The 13883-nt window shown below is 41.7% G+C and overlaps 1 protein-coding gene and 1 pseudogene across 3 annotated transcripts in view; both read right to left on the reverse strand.

Moving 5' to 3' along the window:
• Positions 1 to 13883, reverse strand: part of MAP3K8 (mitogen-activated protein kinase kinase kinase 8) — a 130171-nt gene that overhangs the window by 87836 nt on the left and 28452 nt on the right. The gene's annotated exons all lie outside the window — the stretch shown is intronic.
• Positions 8327 to 13883, reverse strand: part of LOC108527904 (MKI67 FHA domain-interacting nucleolar phosphoprotein-like) — a 30557-nt pseudogene continuing 25000 nt past the window's right edge.

Consider the following 13883-nt stretch of genomic DNA (forward strand, 5'->3'; position numbering starts at 1 on the left):
ATTCAATTTGCTAATATTTTGTTGAGGATTTTTGCATCTATATTCATCAGGGATATTGGTCTGTAGTTTTCTTTTTTTGATGTGTCTTCAGTTTTGGTATCAGGGTAATGCTAGCATGGTAGAATGAGTTTGGAAGTATTCCCTCCTCCTCCATTTTTGGAATAGTTTGGGTAAGGTTGGTATTAGTTCTTTAAATGTTTGGTAGAATTCAGCAGTGAAGCCATCAGGTCCCAGGTTTTTCTTTGCTGGGATAATTTTTATTACTGCTTCAATCTCATTATTGTTATTGGTCTGTTCAAGTTTTGGATTTCATCATGGTTCAACCTTGGTAGGCAGGATGTGTCTAGGAATTTATCCATTTCCTCTAGGTTTTCCAATTTATATGCATATAATTGCTTAAAATAGCCACTAATGATCCTTTGAATTTCTGTGGTATCATTTGTGATGTTTCCTTTTTCATAACTGGTTTTATTTATTTGGGTCTTCTCTTTTTTTTTCTTAGTCTTAGTTGGGCTAAAATTTGTCAATGTTGATCTTTTCAAAAAATCAACTTTTCATTTCATTGATGTTTCGTATTGCTTTCTTCATTTCAATTTCATTTATTTCTGCTCTGATTTTTATTATTTCTTTCCTTCTACTAATTTTGGGTTTGGTTTGCTCTTGCTTTTCTATTTCTTTAAGATGCATCATTAGGTTGTTTATTTGATGTTTTTTCTACTTTTTAAAAGTAGGTGTTTATAGCCAGAAACTTTCCTCTTAGTAATGCTTTGGTTGTATCCCATAAGTTTTGGTAGGTTGTGTTTCCATTATCATTTATTCTAAGAAACGTTTAATTTTCTTCTTAATTTCTTCATTGACCCAGAGCATATTATTTAGTCTTCATGTGTTTGTATAGTTTCAAAGTTTTCTCTTGTTATTAATTTCTAGTTTTATTCCATTGTGGCCAGAGAAGATGCTTGAAAAATTATTTCAATTTTTTTAGTGTTTTAAGACTTGCTGCGTGACCTAAGATATGGTCTATTCTTGAAAATGATCCATGTGCTGAGGAAAAGAATGTGTATTCTGTAGCCATTGGATAAAATGTTATGTAAATATCTATTAGGTCCATTTATCTACTGTGAAGAGTAAGTCCAATGTTTCCTTGTTGATTTTCAATGCAGAAGATCTGTTCAATGTTGAAAGTAGGGTGTTAGGGTCTCCAGCTATTATTGTATTGGCTTTACCTCTCTCTTTAGCTCTAATAGTCTTCGGTTTATATATGTGGGTGCTCCAGTGTTGAGTGCATATCTATTTAAAATGGTTCTATCATCTTGTTGAATTGATCCCTTTATCATTATATAATGACCTTCTTTCTCTCTTCTTATAGTGTTTGTCTTGAAGTCTATTCATTCTGATATAACTATAGCCACTCCTGCTCCTTATTAGTTTCCGTTGGCATGGAATATCTTTTTCTATCCCTTTATTTTCAATCTATGTGTGTCTTTGTAGGTAAAGTGTGTTTCTTGCAGGCAATAGATCATTGGGTCTTGTTTTTTTTAATCCATTCAGCTACTCTGTCTTTGATTGGAGAGTTTAGTCCATTAACATTCAATATTATTACTGATCAGGCCCACAGGGAGTAAGGACTTACTCTTGCCCTTTTGTTATTTGTTTTTTGATTGTTATGGTCTTCTCTTTCTTCTTTCCTTCCTTCCTTTCTTCTTTTTGGTGAAGGTGATTTTTTCTGGTTGTAAAATTTAATTTCTTGTTTTTTTTTTTTTTTGAGACGGAGTCTCGCTCTGTCAACAGCCCAGGCTGGAGTGCAGTGGCCGGATCTCAGCTCACTGCAAGCTCCGCCTCCCGGGTTTACGCCATTCTCCTGCCTCAGCCTCCCGAGTAGCTGGGACTACAGGCGCCCGCCACCACGCCCGGCTAGTTTTTTGTATTTTTTAGTGGAGACGGGGTTTCACTGTGTTAGCCAAGATGGTCTCGATCTCCTGACCTTGTGATCCGCCCGTCTCGGCCTCCCAAAGTGCTGGGATTACAGGCTTGAGCCACCGCGCCCGGCCTTGTTTTTTTGTATGTGTATTCATTGTATGTTTTTTGATTTGAGGTTACCATGAGGCTTGCAAATACTATCTTATAACTCATTATTTTAAACTGATGACAACTTTATATCGCCTGGAAAAAGAAACAAACAAATAAACAAGCAAAAGAAAACATAAAACTTTACACTTTAACTTTGTCCCTCAGCTTTTTAACATTTTGTTGTTTCTATTTACATCTTATTGTATTGTCTATGTCTTGAAAAGTTGTTGTAGCTATTATTTTTATTTGGTCCATCTTTTTGTCTTTCTACTTGAAAGTCATTTACACACAGTAATTACAGAGTTACAATATTCTATGTTTTTCTGTGTACTTACTATTACCAGTGAGTTTTGTACCTTCAGATGATGTCTTACTGCTCACTAATGTCCTTTTGTTCTGATTGAAGGCCTTCCTTTAGCATTTCTTGTAGCACAGGTCTGGTGTTGATGAAATCCCTCAACTTTTGTTTGTCTGGGAAACTTTATTTCTCCTTCAAGTTTGAAGGGTATTTTTTCTGGATATATTATTCTAGGGTAAAAGATTTTTTTCTTCAGCACTTAAAATACGTTATGACACTCCCTCCTGGCCTGTAAGGTTTACACTGAAAATCTGCTGCCAGACATATTAGAGCTCCATTGTATGTCATTTATTGCTTTTCTCCTGCTGCTTTAGGATCCTTTCTTTATCCTTGACCTTTGGGAGTTTGAGTATTAAATGCCTTGAGGTAGTTTTCTTTAGGTTAAATCTGCTTGGTGTTCTATAACCTTCTTGTACTTGAATATTTACATCTTTCTCTAGGTTTGAAAAGTTATCTGTTACTATGCCTTTGAATAAACTTTCTACCTCTATTTCTCTACTTTCTCTTTAAGGCCAATAACTCTTAGCTTTGCCCTTTGAGGTTTTCTAGATCTTGTAGGCATGCCTCATTCTTTTTTAATTTTTTTGTCTCCTCTAACTGTATATTTTCAAACAGTTTGTCTTCAAGCTCACTAATTTTTTCTTCTGCTTGATCAATTTCACTATTAAGAGACTGATGCATTCTTCATTATGTCATTTGCATTTTTCAACTACAGAATGTCTGCTTGATTCTAATTATTTCAATCTTGTTGTTAAATTTATCTGATAGAATTTTGAATCCTTTCTCTGTGTTATCTTTAATTTCTTTGAGTTTCCTCAAAACCACTATTTTGAATTCTCTGTCTGGAAGGTTACATATCTCTGTTTCTCTAGGGTTGGTCCCTGGTGCCTTAATTAGTTTGTCTGATGAGGTCATATTTCCCCGGATGGGCTTGATGCTTGTGGATGTTCTTCAGTGCCTGGGCATTGACGAGTTAGGTGTTTATTGTAGTCTTCTCAGCCTGGGCTTGTTTGTACTCATCCTTGGGAAGGTTTTCCAGGTATTTGAAAGGATGTGGGTGTTGTGATCTAAACTGTATCTGATTAGGGGACATTCTAAGCCCAGTAATGCTATGGTGCTTGCAGACTCATAGAGGTACTGCCTTGGCGGTCTCAGATAAGATCTGGAAGAATTCGCTGGACTACCAGGCAGAGACTCTTATTCTCTACCTGTAATTTCTCCCAGACAGTCTCAGTCTCTCTTTTTGTTCTCTCTCTCTCTCTCTCTCTCTGCTGAGCCACTCGGAGCTGGGGGTGGGCTGACACAACATCCCTATGGCTACCACCACTTAGAATGCACTGGGTCAGACCTAAAGCCAGCAAAGCACTGGGTCTCACTCAAGGCCCACCGTAAACACTACCTGGCTATCACCGATGTTCATTCAAGGCCCTAGGGCTCTGCATTCAGCAGGTGGCAAAGCCAGCCAGGGTTGTGTCTTTCCCTTCAGGGCAACGAGTTCCCTCAGGCCCTAGTGGGTCCAGAGATGCTGTGTGGGAGCAGGGACTGGAGTAAAAACCCTTAGAAATTTACTTGGTGCTTTATTCTAAGGTGGCTGAGCTGACACTGAAGCCACAAGACAAAGTCCTTTCTACTCTGCCTTTCCCTTTCCACAGGCAGAGGAAACTCACCCTGTGGCCACCACCACAGGCTCACAGGGAATACTGCCAGGCTATGGTTGATGTTAACTTAGGGCCCAAGTGCTCTTAAATCACTTGTGGTGGTTTTCCAGACCTGGGACTCACCCTTCCGGGCAGTGGGCTCCCCTTTCGCCTGGGGCATGTGCATGTCCAGAAATGCTGTCTAAGAGCCAAGGCCTAGAATCAGTGACCACAAGAGCCCATTTGGTGCTCTATCCCATGGTGGCCAGGCAGGTACCTAAGGTGCATGACAAAGTCCCTTTTACCTTTCCTCTGCTTTTCTGAAGCAGAAGAAGTCTCTCACCACAGCCACCATAGCTGGGAATGTGCTGGGTCTCACCTGAAGCCAGCATGTCTCAGTCTCAGAGTGTTACTACAGGCTCATAGCATACTACCTGGGTATCACTGTTGGCTATTCAGGGCCCAAGGGCTCTTGAATCAGCAGGTGATGAATCCTGCCAGCACTGGCTTCTTTTCTTTAAGGCAGCAGATTCCCTTCTGGCCCAGGGTATATCTAGAAATGTCATTCAGGAGCTAGATCCTGGAATGGGAGTCTCTCGACTCTGACTGGTGCTCTATCCTGCTATGGCTGAGCTGGTATCCAATTTGTAAGACAAAGTCCTCTTTACTCTTTCCTCTCCTCTCCTCAAGCAAAAGGAAGAAGCCACTTTTGTTGCTGTACACTGCACTGCGTGGGTTGGGGAAGGGGTGGTAGAAGCACTCCCTTGGCTGCCCTGGCTGGTGTCTCACTAGGTTGTGTGCCCTCTGAGTCCACTGGCTCTAAGCCTAGCATGGCATTAGGACTTGCCTGGGAATTGAAGTCTTTATGGTCTAGACTGCCTTTATAGTTTTCTTAGAGCCCCAGAGCATGATAGCTTGCCATGACAAGGCTTATCAAAACTCAAGCCTCAAACCTTCTAACTGCTAGGATGGCTAAACCCCTCTGGGTAGGGGTGGTCTAAATGCTCCCTCCACGGTCAGGTGTCACCTGAGTTCCCCATGGTTTTGCTTTCTGCTGTGACAGGGCAGCACTGAGTTCAATGCAAAGTCCCACAATTGCTGCACTCTCCCTCCCCCAAGGGCACAGATTCTCTCTCAGTACCACAGTAGCCACTGCTAGGGGATGAGAGAGGAGTGGCCTCGGTGTTTCAAGACTGCCTTTCCTGCCCTCCTCAGTGACTCTTTTAGTGTTATGAAGTTAGAGCCAGGTACTGTGAACCCTCACCTGATTTTTGGTTCTTATGAAGATGCCTTTTTGGTGTAGAGAGTTGTTAAATTTGATTTTCCTGCAAGGAGAATCATTAGTGGAAGTTGCTATTCAGCCATCTTGCTCTGCCCCTCCTACCTCACTTAACTTTAATTACTGCCTAAGAGCCCTAATTCCAAATAAAATCACATAGAGGGTTAGGGTTCCAACATACGAGTTTTGGGGATACACAATTCAGTCTATAGCATTTGGACTTGGGGAGAAGGAGGAACAGAACGTTCAGAGGAAGGACTCAGTGTAAGCAACAGTTTGGAGGGGGGAAAATTCAGCTTATGAACAGAAAAAATTGATCCAGTTTGGCAGGGCCCACGGGAAGATGTGGTGGAGTGGTGAGAGGTGGGCCACATCAGAAAGAACCTTGAATGCCAGGCTGAGGTTGGAGACATTTCCTATTGTGTAGAAGGTGCCATGAGGTGGTGGGGAGAGTAACATGATGAATAGGATATTTAGGAGGATGGATCTGGCATCAGTGATGGGTAGGGGTAAGAAGTGAACAAAGCTGGAAGCCAGGAAACTGGACATACAACCCAGAGTTCAGGCTTAGGCTGTTCAAAGGCAGTTTCCACACTGAGTTCCAATGTGCATCAAAGCATGCAGTGGGTGGCTGAGTTGGAAAAGCAAAACCATTCTCTCTTCATTACCACACAGTTTCCCAGTTGAGATCATCACCAGAGTCCTATAAATCAGACAGTCGACCTGCCCCAAACTCTGTCCCTAGAAGCTGTGACCCAGAGGGAATCCTTGTCCAGCTGTATAGCCAAGGGACACTGCAGCCTGGGCAGGACTGAACCTGTTCCCTCCCAGGAGCCTGATCTCTGTCTGGCCTGGCTTTGGCTTCAAATGCCTTCAGCTTTGGCTTCAAAATCTGCTGGATGAGTTTCAGGAGAGCTCTGGCCTTCTTTGGATTAGGAATTTTAAAATAGTTTTTTCAGTAGGCAGTAGATGAACTCTGCTTGCTTACCTCTAAGAACTGGTAAGAGATTCTTACCTCTAAGAACCTTTAAGAACCACACAATTCACAGAAAGCTGTTATACTCACAGTTATGGTTTGATTATAGGGAAAAGATATAGATTAAAATCAGCTAGGGGAAGAAAGGCGTACGGCTGAGTCCAGGAGAGCACCAGATATGAAATGTCCATTATCCCTTCCCCATGCAGTCAGAGTGAATTACCCTCCTGGCTTTGATATGTGCCAATACACATGGAGTATTGCAGCCAATGAGGCTCCCTCAAGCCTCAGTGTTCAGGGTTTTTACCAGAACTTCATCACGGAGGCATGCTTGATTGTCCATGTGGCTGCTCTCTGTTTCCAGTCTCCAGTCCTTTCAGGGGTGACCTAAAGCCTGGACTCTAAATCACATAGTCGGTTTTCCTGGCCTGGCTAGTCCCCACCCTAAATCTTATTATTAGACTCTCCATTGTGACCCAAGATCCCCAGGCAAAAATATTCCTATCAGGCATTATGTGTTGGAGATAAGGAGTCAAGGACAAAGGCTAGACCTCTTTTTGGTCAAGGTTAATTATTTCTGTTTTTTTTTTTTTACTATACAACATGCCATCATTCTGTTATTCTTCCTTTCTGTTTTATCTTCACAATAACCCTAATTAGTGGGTAAGGATGTTTATTATTGTAACAAGATCTCAAAAGGAAAGACAGTTGGGCAAAGTTGCACAGTCTATCTTTGACTCGTGGTGCAATACTCTTTCCATTCTCTGAGAACCCTGAGTCCTGAGAAGAAGATAGAAGGAAAGCATGTATATGTGTGTGTGCAGGTGTGTGTGTGTGTAAATGTATATCTAATAAGTATGTGTAGATATGTGTATGTCTCTGTGTGTTTGTGTACACATGTGTATGTCTGGGTGTCTGTATTCATGTGTGTGTGTGTGTACACATGCTTGGGGGAAGGTTAAAGAGAAAATCAGCAGGGTGCAGTGCTGCACACCTGCAATGCCAGCTACACAGGAGGCAGATGGGGGAGGATCACTTGAGCCTGGGAGTTTGAGAAAGAGAAAATTTCAATAATCTTCCTCTTGCACTTAGAAGGAAAAACCTGGGGCTGGGCATAAGGAGACATAAAGCACAGCATAAAGAGGCAGAAAAAAGTCTAATGAAAAACAAGTGGCCAAGAATCTATAAGGAAATATAGCACATTAGCAGCAGAATAAAACTGGAGGACATTTTCCTCTAGAACCCTGATAATCCTTGTGAGAAAACTGTTGGTCACCTATGTTAATTGCCAAAACTTGCAGGACCCTGTGCAACAGAACTGGCAAGTAAAACCATGTTTCTTAAACTCACTATGCTACAACTGTCATTCCACTCTTTCTCAACAAAGATTTCACAAACCTATCTCCAGCTTCCAGATGGTGAGGGAAAGTGTGATGAGATTTTATGATAAATTGTGCCCATCTCTGAGTCCATCTTCTCCTATTGAAGAGAAGGAAAACGAGGCGAGCACATTACAGCCCTGCCTGACAAAAGTCACAAGATAAGCAAATAATTGTTATGTAAAACTGGAGTGTCCTATAATGCATTCATGAATGCCACACATTCTACATGAGATCATCCATTTCTATTCACTTATATTCTTTGAAGCAAGTTTATAAGATTTGAATTATTCAGAAAATGCTCCCAAGCTAATAGGAGAAAGTACTTTAACCACATGAAGTATGCTACACAATATGGTGTGGTGGTGAAGTGTGCAAGCTGTAAAGCAAGAAAACACAGTTACAAGTCCTGGCTTTACCCTCCTGGGAAAGTTACATCTCTCTGCCTCAATTTCCCCATCTAAAGTGTAGGGATGACAATACTATTATCTATTTCACAAAGTTGTTTTGAGGAAAAGAATATATATAAAGCACTTTGAACAGCAGTTAATGCTATGTAAGTGTTTGCTATTGTTATTTTAACATTTCAGATTATAAATATCTACCCGGTTATTCTGATGGCAAGCGTCCCTAAGCTGATAACATGACGAAGAACTTCTGAGTTCCTCCACTTTCCATCAGCTTTGTGAGGAAAAATATACCACACGAAGAAGAGCAACTGAAGCAGGCGTGAGAAGGAAACTTGGCTTAAGATTGGAGGGCTTGGGTTTATTGGGCTTCTGTCTTCTAAAAATGTCCCAAGCTCCATTGATAAGAAGATTTTTAATATCAATCTAGCTAAAAAGGACCAATAGACCCCACAAGACACTGAGTTAAACATAAAAATAAAAGGGTAATAAGTAGCCGGATGCGGTGTCTTACGCCTGTAATCCCAGCAGTTTGGGAGGCCGAGGTGGGTGGATCATGAGGTCAGGAGTTTGGCCAGCATGGTAAAACCGCATCTCTACTAAAAATACAAAAATTATCTGGGCATGCTGGCACACACCTGTAATCCCAGCTACTCAGGAGGCTGAGGCAGGAGAATTGCTTGACCCCAGGTAGCAGAGGTTGCAGTGAGCCGAGATCATGCCACTGCATTCCAGCCTGGATGACAGAGTGAGACTCTGTCTCAAAAAACAAAACAAAACAAAAAAACAGAAAAAAAGAAAAAAAAGAAGAGTAATAAATGAAATATGGAAAACTACACAACCAGAAAAATAAACAACTACCAGTACCCAAAACATGGCTAAATCTCATAGGATTGTGTTGAATGAAAGAAGCCAGCCACAAAGGTGCACATACTGTATGATTCCATTTATATGAAGTTCAAGAACAGGCAAAACTCATCCAGGGTGACAGAGGTCAGGATTGTGGTTAACTTTGAGGACAGCAACTGAGAAGGGGCAAGAGGGAGCCCTCTGTGGTGATGGAAGCATTCCGTATCTTGAGCTGAGTGGTGGTCACATGAATGTGCACATATGTAAATAGTATGGAGTTGTAATTTAAGGTATATGCACCTCACTATATGTAAGATACTGTCTTAGTCCATTGGTGTTGCTATAACAAAATATCTGAGACTGGGTAAAGTGTAAAGAACAAAACTTTATTCCTCACAGTTCTGGTGGGTGGGAAGTCCAAGATCAAGGTGCCAGCAAGTTTGTGGTCTAGTGAGGGCTGCTCTCTGCTTCCAAGATGGCACTTTCAGTCCTGAGTCCTCCAGAGATGAGGAATGCTGTGTCCCAACATGGTGGAAAGGACAGAAAAGCAAAAGAAGGAAACCGAGCTAGGCAGCTCCCTCAAGCCCTTTCATAAGGTCACTAATCCCATCCATGAGGGGCCTCTTCCCTCACCACTTAGTTATCTCCTAAAGACTCTACCTGGGCCAGGCGCAGTGGCTCATGCCTTTAATCCCAGCACTTTGGGAGGCCAAGGCAGGCAGATCATGAGGTCAGGAGATTGAGACCATCCTGGCCAACATAGTGAAACCTCATCTCTACTAAAATACAAAAAGTCAGCCGGGCGTGGCACACCTGTAGTCCCAGCTCCTCGGGAGGCTAAGGCAGGGGAATCGCTTGAACCTGGGAGGCAGAGGTTGCAGTGAGTTGAAATCATGCCACTGCACTCCAGCAGCCTGGGCGACAGAGCGAGACTCCGTCTCAAAAAAAAAAAAAAAAAAAAAAAAAAAAAAAGGACTCCACTTCTTAATACTATCATATTGGGGGATTTGAGTTCCGACATGAATTTTGGAGGAGACACAAACATTCCAACCATAGCAAATTTACTTTACTAAAAAAGAAAAGAAAAAGGAAAATCTTGTCTCTAAACATGGTATTTTAAGAGTTTATATACTTACAGCCCAATTTTCCACTTGCTTACAAATATATTTGTGATGATCCTTCTTAGCTGAGAAAAGTTTCAGTAAATTAAAAAAAATCCTCACATTATCCATTAATATTGTATTCAAATAAGATCAGATTTCTAACCTAGATTTTAGGTTAAGACATAGTCATTTGTTGTAATGTGAGAATGACAGAAAGAGAGATATTAACTAGCAGAATCCAACTATAAAAATAAATTTAAGGGCACAATTCTCTATTAATGACTCCCCCAGACAAATCATTATTTGGATAGCAATGAATCAACTAAAAATGGAAGTGAGAACAGTTTGAATCCTTTTTGCAATGGATGAATGTTTATGAGACTATTAAGTGAAGAGGGTTCAGAAACAAGGGCATAAATGGCATGCTAACTTGCAATTCAATAAACTAGTATATGTAAATTCAAAGAGATAAAGGACACGAGCACTCAGAACAAAATCACAGGAATAAATTTAGCAAAGAGGCACCAAAGTTGAGAGAAGGACCACTGTTCCACGTTTGATATCTTTAATTCTTGAGTCATGGAGACTGGAAGCTAAAACCAGCCTTTGAGGTGACTTCAGAGAGACTGTCCAGACTCAAGATGCAAAAGCAGATGTTGCATGGTGGAAAATATCCCGAATGCGAAGGCATTTTCAAAGACAATGGTGCGCAGGGAAAAAGAATGCTGTGTGTTTTAAAAGAAAAAAAAAAAAATCAAAAGAAAGAAAAGAAACAAAAAAGAAGAAGTGACCAGAGGGTAGGGTGACCATATGTTCTGGTTTGCAAAGTACAGCTAAGGTTGTGTCTGCTGTCCCGGTGCAATTATAATAGTGCACGGATTGCACCCTACCAAAGAGAGGAAAGTAGCCAGCCAGAAGACCCATGTGTCGATTTCAAACGGTGTGACTTGATCCACAGCCGCGCTCATGCCGCTGTCCAGCTGAGCGGTGTGCACTACCTCTGCCTCGCCCTACCTCGCCCTCCCCGGGTGAGTCTCCGGGAAGGCTGGAGCGAAACCCTGGGCTCCTACGTTGCTCTGGTGCCACCTGCAGGTTATATGGGGGAACTGCTTCTCTCCACCCCACTACCCACCACCCCGCCTCCCCACCCCAACCCTGGACAGCCTTGGACTTGGCCAAAAGACATTAAGAGCGCGCGAAGCCCTGGCTGGGGAGTGGGCTGGACCCCGCAGTGAAGCCTGTGTTACAGAATCAGACAGGAGAATTTTCGTTGGTAGGACTGTGAAGCATACAGCTGGAACCTCCCAGGTGCCATTCCCCACATCTCTGTCTTTCCCTTAATACATTAGGATAGTGGGGAAGCGAGAGAACTTAAGCTTACTAAGCTCCTACTGTGTACTGGGCAGAGTAGGCACTTTTATTTCCAGCCTCGCAATTGAGGGGAAATAGGTGATTATACAACCGGGATACAGGATCAGAGTGGGCTAGTGATGTGCTCACAGTATCTCAGCTGAAATTGGAACCTAGGGGTCTTTGACTCTAAAGCTAGGGCTCTTTTTGGGTCTCCAGCTTAAGCAATAGTTGCAAAATGCAAAGAACAGCATGAAAGTTTTATATTGATCCATATAAGACTGTATTGCAAACAAAAACATGGAGTGTCTTCGTGGGGGTGACAGTGAGCCAGGGAGATTATTGCAATTCTGTGTAACCTGGGAACTCTCTGAAGAAAATGAATGAAGACTGACTGAGTGCAATTTGTCTGATAAACAAAATCTATCAGAATGTGGGGCCTTGTGGGTGCTAAGTGAAGGTAAGAAACCATGGTGCTGGACATTTTCTAAGGTGTTCTTTATGAAATTACTCAGGGCCTCAGTGCCTTCACCTTCTTCAGGACATCCTATCTCATCCTAACCATCCTATGTTTAGGACACTTAACAGTCTCCTAAACATCCTTCAAAAGATTTATCATCCTTCAAAACTCCTTCAAAACATCCTTCAAACCTCCACTGCTTTTGGAGTTATAACTCGATAAAATAAAAATCACGGTGGGAGTCATTTACACCCTAGTGAGAGTCATCTAAGATTCCCTTTTCTTCTCAGACCTTTTAGCTGAAGTTGGTTATGAGACAGGTTGGGGAGGGGGAAAAGGGTCGGGGCAAGCATTCTTGGAACTTGCACTGTTTCTAGCCGATGAACTGGCACAGTGTGAGAATGTCAATCTAAATGGAGAGCTCTATGCATGTTCCTCTCTATTCCTTTTGTCACTAATACCAATTCCCAAAGCAGAGCCCCAGGATGGTTGGACTGAAAAACGTGGAGGTCATAGAAAACGCTTGGCTTTGGATTTCAGGTCAAGTTCTGCCGGTGACTTGCTGTGTAAGATTAGACAAGTCAGTTCACCTCTCTGCACTTCAGTGAGCTCATCTGTAAAAGACTGGTCTGGACTAGATTAACGATTTTCTTTAGGTTTTGCAATTTTTTTGTTGTTGTTGATGTGTGTGTGTGTGCGCGCGCGTGTGTGTGTGTTTAAACAGAATCTCACTCTGTTGCCCAGTTGGAGTGCAGTGGCACGAACTCGGCTTACTGCAAATTCTCCTGCCTCAGCCTCCCGAGTAGCAAGGATTACAGGCGCCTGCGACCACACCCAGATAATTTTTGCATTTTTCGTAGAGATGGGGTTTCACTATGCTGGCCAGGCTCATCTTGAACTCCCGACCTCAGGTGATCTGCCCACCTCGGCCTCCCAAAGTGCTGGGATTACAGGCGTGAGCCACCGTACCCAGCCTGCAATTGTTTTTTGTTTTAACGTTATATTCAATTCTTCCTCCATCTTTATTAAAGTATAATTGGTAAATAAAAATTGTGTATATTTACTGTGTTCAATGTGATGTTTTGCTATATGCATGTGTTATGAAATGATTAAATAAAGTTAATTAACATTTTCATCACCTCACATACTTTTATTATTATTATTATTGTGGTAAGAATATGTAAGATCTATTTGCTTAGAGTAGTGTTTACTAGAGGTGAGGAAGGGTAAGGGGGAGGGGGTAGCCAAAGGTTGGCTAACAGGTTAACAGATACAAGAGTACATGGCTGAGTTTGGTGGCTCATGCCCATAATCCTAGCACTTTAGGAGACTGGGGTGGGAGGATCACTTGAACTCAGGAGTTTGAAACCAGCCTGGGCAATATAGGAAGATCCCATCTCTTTAAAAAATTTTAAAAATTAGCCAGGCATGTTGGTGCATGCCTGTGGTCCCAGCTACTCTGGAGGCTGAGGTGGGAGGATCACTTGGGCCCGAGAGGTCAAGGTTGCAGTGAGTTATGATCGCACCACTGCGCTTTAACCTGGAGGGCAGAGTGAGACCCTGCCTGGAAAAAAAACAAAACAGCTAAATAGGAGGAGTAGTTCTAGTGTTCTTTAGCACTATGCAGTAATGATAATTGATGACAATTTATTATATATTTTCAAATAGCTAGAAGAGTGCATTTGAATACTCCCAGAACAAAGAAAAGATAAATGTTTGAGGTGGTGGAGATGCTAATTACCCTGATTGGATCATTACACATTGTATAAAAATATTATGCTGTACCCCCAAAATATGTACAATTCTCGTGTCAATTAAAAATAAGAATAAAAGCAAAAAATCTTCTCTCTTAGCAATTTTCAAGTATACATTATTATTAACTATAGTCATCATTCTGTACAACAGATCTCCAGAACTTATAACATTGTATTTGGTTCCAATCAAAGTACTAGATCCACAGAGTTAAGAACAAAATGGTATCTGGAGCAAGAAATCTTCAGTAAAAAAAAAAAAAAAAA

The sequence above is a fragment of the Rhinopithecus bieti genome, unplaced genomic scaffold (genome assembly GCF_001698545.2).
Source record: "Rhinopithecus bieti isolate Rb0 unplaced genomic scaffold, ASM169854v2 scaffold_758, whole genome shotgun sequence".
Classification (NCBI taxonomy): Eukaryota; Metazoa; Chordata; class Mammalia; order Primates; family Cercopithecidae; genus Rhinopithecus; species Rhinopithecus bieti.